The sequence below is a fragment of the Papio anubis genome, chromosome 20, assembly GCF_008728515.1.
Source record: "Papio anubis isolate 15944 chromosome 20, Panubis1.0, whole genome shotgun sequence".
NCBI classification, from domain to species: Eukaryota; Metazoa; Chordata; class Mammalia; order Primates; family Cercopithecidae; genus Papio; species Papio anubis.
The window spans coordinates 492,508-501,406 of NC_044995.1; positions in this window are offsets into that span (position 1 = coordinate 492,508).

Here is an 8,899-nt window from a genome sequence, read left to right on the forward strand (position 1 = left end):
ACATGAAAAAATGCTCATCATCACTGGCCGTCAGAGAAATGCAAATCAAAACCACAATGAGATACTATCTCACACCAGTTAGAATAGTGATCATTAAAAAGTCAGGAAACAACAGGTGCTGGAGAGGATGTAGAGAAATAGGAACACTTTTACACTGTTGGTGGGGCTGTAAACTAGTTCAACCATTGCGGAAGACAGTGTGGCAATTCCTCAAGGATCTAGAACTAGAAATACCATTTGACCCAGCCATCCCATTACTGGGGATACACCCAAAGGATTATAAATCATGCTGCTATAAAGACACATGCACACGTATGTTTATTGCAGCACATTCACAATAGCAAAGACCTGGAACCAACCGAAATGTCTATCAATGACAGACTGGATTAAGAAAATGTGGCACATACACACCATGGAATACTATGCAGACATAAAGAAGGATGAGTTCATGTCCTTTGTAGGGACATGGAGGAAGCTGGAAACCATCATTCTGAACAAACTGTTGCAAGGACAGAAAACCAAACACCACATGTTCTCACTTGTAGGTGGGAATTGAACAATGAGATCACTTGGACACAGGAAGGGGAACATCACACACTGGGATGTGTCGTGGGGTGGGGGAAGTGGGGAGGGATAGCATTAGGAGATATACCACGAGATATACACGGGTTATGAGTAATAACCTCCTGCAGCATCTTAGTCTAGTGTTTGATAACTAACCTGAGTACCAGATTGTTTAAGTAAAACTTTAAGCAACTGCATATAATGTTGCTCTTCAATAGACAAAGTCTGCCCCATGTTACTCTTATTCAGAAACTTTCCATTCCTAGTACTCTTCAGGGCACTGACCTTATATCCCAGTACCTCCTTAGGGCACTGGCCTTGTATCTGCTGACAGCGGCAGACTCTTCCCCGGGTTTCTGGTTCGTCTGGTCAGTTTCACTTTCTCTGCTCCAGCAGACCTTCTTTGCCCACGTCCCTGTTTGGGCACCGCTTGTCGCTGTCAGTTGCTACTGGATTGAACGAAGGGGGACAAATGCAGAAATAAAGACAAAGACAAAAAGATCTACTTTAAAAGAAGGGGTCGGGGTCTCCTTGCTCTTAGTGAACAAGGGCCCAGAACTTTTACAGCCCTTCGTATTTATTAGGTAGAAAGGGCAGGGAGGGAGAGGTAATGGTTGGTCAGCTGCTTGATTTATCACAGGTTCACAAAATTGCTTTCTTTGTACAACAGGCTTCAGATGTTCCTAGAGATAATCACAAGGAACACTGCGCTTGGGGTGCAACTGCCCTCAGCACCCCTTCTGGTGGCAGATGCAGCTGTCAGTTTTCCAACATCCTGCTTTCATGTGAATAGTTTCCTGTTTGCTGATATAGCCTCCAGAGGTATGCTGAGTTGATCACAACCCTCATTCTTTCGGCCTGTAACACCCCCAGATGGGATAAAGAAGCCTAGAGGACCCCCAGTGGAAGAAACACGTAAAAAACTACACAGACTGCTTCGTAAGATTTCATAAGATTTCAAGATTCTTTTCATGGCAAGACATAATACAGTAACATTCGGATGGAGAGGAGGCCATCGACACCCAGGGAGCCACACAGAGGAGGTTGCTCCTGAAGAAATGTAATAGCAAGCTGGCACTGCAGAAGAGGGGGTTTTTGTATAGGACACTTTAGGTGGGGTTAGCTAGGTTTCAAGGGCTTTCCATGGATTGGCTAATTTGCATAATTCTGCAGGTTATGGGACATGGGGGCTATTTCTAGTTGTTTGGTACATGGGCCAAGGGCCATTGGGGTGAGTACATTATGGCCCCAGAGTATGAAGCCAAATGAGAAGAGAAGTGTTGGAGGTTGATTTAATCAGCTGCTCGAGAAGCACTGAAAGGCCGCCACCCACGGCTTCAAAACTGGTCAGGACAACATTGAAAGACATAAAGGGAGACAGAAAGAGAGATCAACAGGTGTAGAACCAGTGGTTGTCAATTTCAGGGGAAATTTTTGTTAGAAAATAAGGAGTGAGTTTGTCATTACTTTTTTTTTTTCCAGACAGGGTCTCGCTCTGTTGCCCAGGCTGGAGTGCAGTGGCACGATGACAACTCACTGCAGCCTCAAACTCCTGGGCTCATGCAATCCTCCCACCTCAGCCTCCTGATCAGCTGGGACTGACTGCAGGTGTCCACCACTGTGCCCAGCTAATTTTTGTATTTTTTGTAGAGAAGGGGTTTCACCATGTTGCCCAAGCTGGTCTCAAACTCCTGGGTTCAAGCGATCCACCCATCTTGGCCTCCCAATGTGTTGGGATTATAGGCGTGACACACTGCCTATAAAAAAAATCATGACCTTTTTTTTTTTTTTTTTTTTTTTTTAACAGCTGGGATTCCCCTCATGGCCTCTTTTCCTGTATACTCCCACATCCTTTAACTTCAGCATACTTGCTTCCTCTGGGAGACTTTGCCTTAGATTTGCTGACCTCCCCACACACTCTGCTGGGTTCTGGATCCCTGCTCTGTGCACCTCTAACTCACTGTACATCATATCTCCACAACTGGACATAATGTCCTGATATTATCATTGTATGCCTATATGTCTGTCATACTTACCACGCTGCACTCCTGGAGGACGGGAACCTGATCTCATTCATCTGCTTGGCCATTCCCCAATGCCCACTGCAGGGTGGGACAGGTAGCAGATGCTTGATAAACGTTTCCTGAAAAATAAATGAATCAGATCCCCGTGATCATCGTTGTTGCTGTTGTTTATCGAACACACCATGTGTCAAGTGCTTGGCTAATGCTTCCTATGCACAGTTGCATTTAATCCTTACAGCAATATCATTAAATCAGCACTCTTGCTGTCCCTATTTCATGGGAGGCTGAAGCTTAGAGAGGTGATGTAAACAACATGATGCCAGCCTGAAGGAGAGACTGCTCATATGAAAGTGCTGGGGGAGAAAGAGAGACAGATACACACACACACACACACACATACACACACACCTACAAGGGAGGAGAGAAGAGAAAGGAGGAAGGAAGGGAGGGAGGGAGGGAGGGAGAGTGAAAGGGGGGGGGAGGGGGGGGGGGGGGGGGGGAGGGAGGGCAGGGAGGCAGGCAGACACACACTAGGATTGAGATTTATTTTTCTTAAAGAGTGGTCAGGCCAGACATGGTGGCACATGTTTATAGTCCCAGCTACCTGGGAGACTGAAGCAGGAAGATCACTTGAGCCCAAGAGTTTGAGGCTGCAGTAAGCTATGATCATGCCACTGCAGTTCAGCCTGGGCAACAGAGTGAGACCCTGTCTCTTAAAAAATAATAATAATAAGAGAGAGTAGTGGTCAGTAGGATTCAATAATTATTTTATTTAATACACTAGCATTTATTGGGTGCCTATATGTTGAGTTTCCAGTGATGAACAAGATGCCTGCTGTTATAACCCCAGAAGGTGGATGGAGACAGATAGATACTGAACTCCTGGTGCTCAGTTATGGATGTTTCTCGATTATCCACCCAACATCCATCCCTCTTCCCTCTTCTTAAAAGGACCCATGTCTTATTTCCAGCGTCCGCTCCTCACACATCCTACGAACATCAAAAAAACCTGTTGCCACCTCCACCTCCAAGGATATTTCACTCCCCTAATCACAATTATAGATTTACATGAGGGGCAAGTGACTTAGGCCCAGTCATGGGGGAGCCAGTTTTGGAGCTCTTGTTACAATGCTGGGAGTGGGGCCTGGAGTAAACCAGCTGGGGCACCCATGGTTGAGTGGTGCAGGGTAGTCCATCTGCCTCTTTTATGAGCACTGTGAAAACTCCATTTCAACATTTCTGACTTTACTCACAGAAGTAAAGGCTTTTGTGGCTGTAGCCAAACGGAGTCCAAAGGGACTCAGGAATATGCCAAACTGCTACCTCCTTCCAGGCGGACTGTCTGGATTGTGCTCTGATTAATTTGCCATAGGTTCCTCCCTCTCCAGGGATGGCCTGGCTCCAGCCATTCTGCAACCAAAAGCATAACCAGCCCTTTCCTGTAGCTGACCCTCAGATGGCAGAAGACCCAAACGAAATATATATATATACACACACATATATATACATACACACACACACACACACACATATATATATACATACACACACACATACACACACACACACACACACATATATATATATATATATATTTTTTTTTTGAGACAGAATCTCGCTCTGTCACCCAGGCTGGACTGCAGTGGCGCGGTCTCAGCTCACTGCAACCTCCGCCTCCCGGGTTCAAGCCATTTTCCTGTCTCAGCCTCCCGAGTAGCTGGCACTACAGGCGCCCGCCACCAGGCCCGGCTAATGGTGAAACCCTGCCTCGACTAAAAATACAAAAATCAGCCAGGCGTGACGGCATGTACCTGTAATCCCGGCTACTTGGGAGGCTGAGGCAGGAGAATCGATTGAAACCAGGAGGCAGAGGTTGCAGTGAGATGAGATCGCTCACTCTCCATCCCTCCAGTTCCCAGGCTGTTAGTCTAATTTCTCCCGCGAGGTCTCTAATCCCCGTCCCCTTCCACTCCAGGGTTACTGTGGCAACGCCAACCTTTGAATCCCCCTCCTGCGCGCTGAGCGACTCGTAACCATGGAGACCGAAGCAGGTTTCCCGCCCCCGCCTCGTCACCCAGAGACTGCAGCCCCGGGGCCCAGACCCTTTGGACAAGGAGAGCCGAGCGGGCCCCACAATGCTCCGTGGGTAAAGGGGTCCTCCCCACTCCTCTCCTGCCTGCCGACGAAGGAAACACCCCGCAACATGCACAAGCTCAGACGGAGTTCTGGGCCCGCGGATTCTACTGCGCAAGCCCTCACGCTTAGGAAAGGGACTTGGGCGCGAAAGCGCTGGTGGCGCTCAGCCTGCTGGGAGTTGTAGTTTTCTGGCTGCTACCGCAGGAGATACAGGTGGCCAATGGGTGAGCTGGATGGAGGTAAGAACAAGGTTAAGGAAGCTGGGATCTTCGTGCAGGTTGGATCGTCACCATAGCAACAATGAAGCATCACGAAGTGCTAGTTCTGCTAGGCAGTCTGCCATTTTCATTCTTTCATCTTTTTTTTGTTTTAACTCAAAGCTTACTTTGCAACAGGCACTGTTCTAGGCACTGGGGATACAATGGAAAACAAAATAGAGCTTATATTTTGGCGGGAGGAGATCGACAATAACGGTGAACACATGTTACTGGAAAAGCAGTATGTTAATAAGTAATTGGGCTGCTTTGGGAAAAAATGGAAATGCAGGCAATGTTAGAACACTGGCATACACACTAATTCATTTATCCTCACAAAGCCCTATAGACCGGTACTATTATGACCCCTCAACTGTAACATAGGCTGAACAACTGAAGGTCACATGACAAGGAAGTAGTGGAGCTGGGATTTGAACCCAGGCAGTCTGGCTTCATACTTGATAAGCTTAACCACAATGCGAAATTGGTAAATAGCTGTGTGGCATAATTTCAGGTAGTGATAAGTGCTGTGAAGGATAAAGCAAAGAAAGGGGCTGGGGTGGCTCTTTAGAGAGACTACTTAGGGATGGCTTTCAGGAAGAGGTGGCATTTGAGCTGGGGCCTGAGAGATTGATGTGACTTGTGATAAAAGAAAAACTTCAGACTAATTAAATTTAAAGAAGTTTAATTGGCTGAGCACGGTGGCTCACGCCTGTAATTCCAGCACTTTGGGAGGCCGAGGAGGGTGGATGGCTTCAAGTCAGGAGTTTGAGACCAGCTTGGTCAACATGGCGAAACCTCGCCTCTACTACAAATACAAAAATTAGCTGGTTGTGGTGACGGGCACCTGTAGTCCCAGCTACTCGGGAGGCTGAGGCACAAGAATTGCTTGAACCCAGAAGGTGGAGGTTGTAGTGAGCTGAGATCGCGCCATTGCACTCCAGCCTGTGCAACAGAGCGAGACTCCATTTCTAAATAAATAAATAAAGTTTAATTGAGCCAATGAAGGATTCACGAATCAGGCAGCCTCGGGCCAGAGTAGGCTGAAACTCCAGCAGAGCCATGTGGTGGAAGATTTATGGACAGAAAAAGGAAAGTGACGTACAGAAAACCGAAGTCAGGTACAGAAACAGCTGGATTGATTACAGCTCGGCGTTTGCCTTATTTGAACACAATTCAAACAGTTGGCTACATTTGATTGCCCAAAATTTGGTGATTGGCACAAGTGTAGGCCACCTTCTGTTTACATCTCCACTTGTTATAGTTCACGACGTACAGAAAAACCTTCAGGCTGAACTTAAAATACATAAGGAGACAGCTTTAGGCTAAACTTGATTTAACACTGGTGGACATGTGGGGCATATGGAGGGTTAAAGGTCACTAACCTTTAGTTTCCTCTTGCCTTCCTGAAGGGCCACATACTGTAATACCTGCAGTTCCCTCCAATAAGAACTTACTTCTTCATTCTCTTTTCCTGGCAAACACATTCTTCAAGGTCCAGTTCTGTGAAGATCCTTCTGCCTGTTTTTTTCTAAATTTATTTGTATTTGTTTATGGTCACATACATCTTTTCCTGGTCTGGACTCATCCAGTCCATTCGTCACAGTAAAGCTTCGGGGGCAGGGGAGGTGGTTATTCTAACGTACATCCAATCAAGCCACTCTCTGTTTAAAACCTTTTGAAGGCTTCCCATACCTCCCAGGATAAAGACTCACCTCATCATCTATCTTTAAGGGCTTGCAAATCTCACTCTCCAAATCTCTCCCTCTCTCACACTCTGACCCAGCTACCCTGGCCCATCTTCTCTTTATCTTATGGGCTGAGCTCTTTTCCACCCCAGGGCTCTGTGTGTTATTTGGTGAATGAATTAATTAATTAATTCAGTTTCCCGTCACTAACCAGATAACCCACATCTAAGAATCTAATGATAAAACAGGCAAGTGGAGAAGTTTTGGATTTGGTCTGCACTCAGTTGCTGTTGTTTGCCTTCCCAGGATCCCTCCTGCCTCCTTTTCTTTCCTTCCTTCCCCCCCTTCCTTCCTTCCTTCCTTCCTCCCTCCCTCCCTCCCTTCCTTCCTTCCTTCCAGCAGAGTAGCTGCTTTCATTTTTTTTAAAAAGCCTATTTCAGATAATTGTAGGTTTATGATCAGTCGCTTTGCTTTTCAAAGTATAACATGCATACTAGGATCTTGTTAGAATGAGATTCTGATTCTGTAGTTTTGGAGTGGGTCTGAGAATCTGCATTTCTTTCTTTTTTTTTTTTCTTTCTTTTTTTTGAGATGGAATTTTACTTTGTCGCACAGGCTGGAGTGCAGTGGACCCACCTCAGCTCACTGCAACCTCTGCCTCCCGGGTTCAAGCGATTCTCCTGCCTCAGCCTCCCAAGTAGCTGGGACTACAGGCGCACCACCACGCCCAGCTGATTTTTGTATTTTTAGTAGAGGCGGGGTTTCACCATGTGTGTTGGCCAGGATGGTCTCAATCTCCTGACCTCAGGTGATCCGCCCACCTCAGCCTCCCAAAGTGCTGGGATTACAGGTGTGAGCCACCACACCCGGCCTGAATTGTCTTTTATCTTGAGTTCCTTCATTGCTACTCAAAGTCTGCTCCACAATCCAGCAGCAACCACATCATTGGAGAGCTTGCTAGAATTTTGGGCCCCATCTTAGACCTACCGAATCCAACTCTGTATTTTAAAAAGGTGCCCAGGTGACTCATGACCACACTAAAATTTGAAAAGTGCTGAGCTACTTCAACCTGGACTTTGTCAACCTGTAATAGAATTAAATCCCCTTCATCGGTTGCGACAACAGAAACCCCAACTCAGACTTCCCTAAATCATTAAGGTATCTTTGATTGGCCAGGTGCAACGGCTCACATCTGTAATCCCAGCATTTTGGGAGGCTGAAGCGGGGGCATTGCTTGAGGTCAGGAGTTTGAGAACAGCCCAAGTAACATTAAAAAAAAAAAAAAAAAAAAAAAAAAAGAGAGAGAAAGAAAGAGAAAGAGAAATTAGCTAGGTGGTAGCATGAGCCTATAGTTCTAGTTACTCAGGAGGCTGAGCCGGAGGATTCCTCGAGCCCAAGAGTTGGAAGGCTGCAGAGAGCTATGTTTGTGCCACTGCACTCCAGTCTGGGCCAGCGCGAGACCCTGTCTCTAACAAAAAAAGATATATTTTACTTAAGAAGCCCCATGGTAGAGCAGACTCCAGAGACTCAACTAAGCCAAGCAAAGATCCTGATTTTCTTCATCTCAGCTCTGTCATCCTCAGTGTGGACTTCATTATCACACCATACCAAGGCCTGATCATGTCTCTAGGCCTTCTTAGGAGTGAGAGAATCTTTATTAGAAGCCTCCTAGGCCGGGCGCAGTGGCTTACGCTTATGATTCCAGCACTTTAGGAGGCTGAGGCGAGCAGATCACCTGAGGTCATGAGTTTGAGACCAGCCTGGCCAACATGGTGAAACCCCGTCTCTACTAAAAATACAAAAATTCTCCAGGTGTGATGGCACACACCTGTAATCCCAGCTACTTGGGTGGCTGAGGCATGAAAATCACTTGAACCTGGGAGGTGGAGGTTGCAGTGAGCTGGGAACGTGCCACTGCATTCCAGTCTGGGTAACAGAGCAAGACTCTATCAAAAAAAAAAAAAAGCGTCCTAGTTCTGAACACAGTGGCTCACACCTGTAATCCCAGCACTTTGGGAGGCTGTGGCAGGAGGATTGCTTAACCTGAGGAGTTCAAGACCAGCCTGAGCAACATAGCAAGACCCTGTCTCTACAAAAATATAAAAATAAAAAAAAGAAGCCTCCCACCTCAACCTGAGCAGACTCGTTGACCAGGACTGGGTCACATGCCCATTCTGTGGCCAGGACATTTGGCACGAGTCAGTCATTTGAAGGTGGAATTGACTCCTGTCAA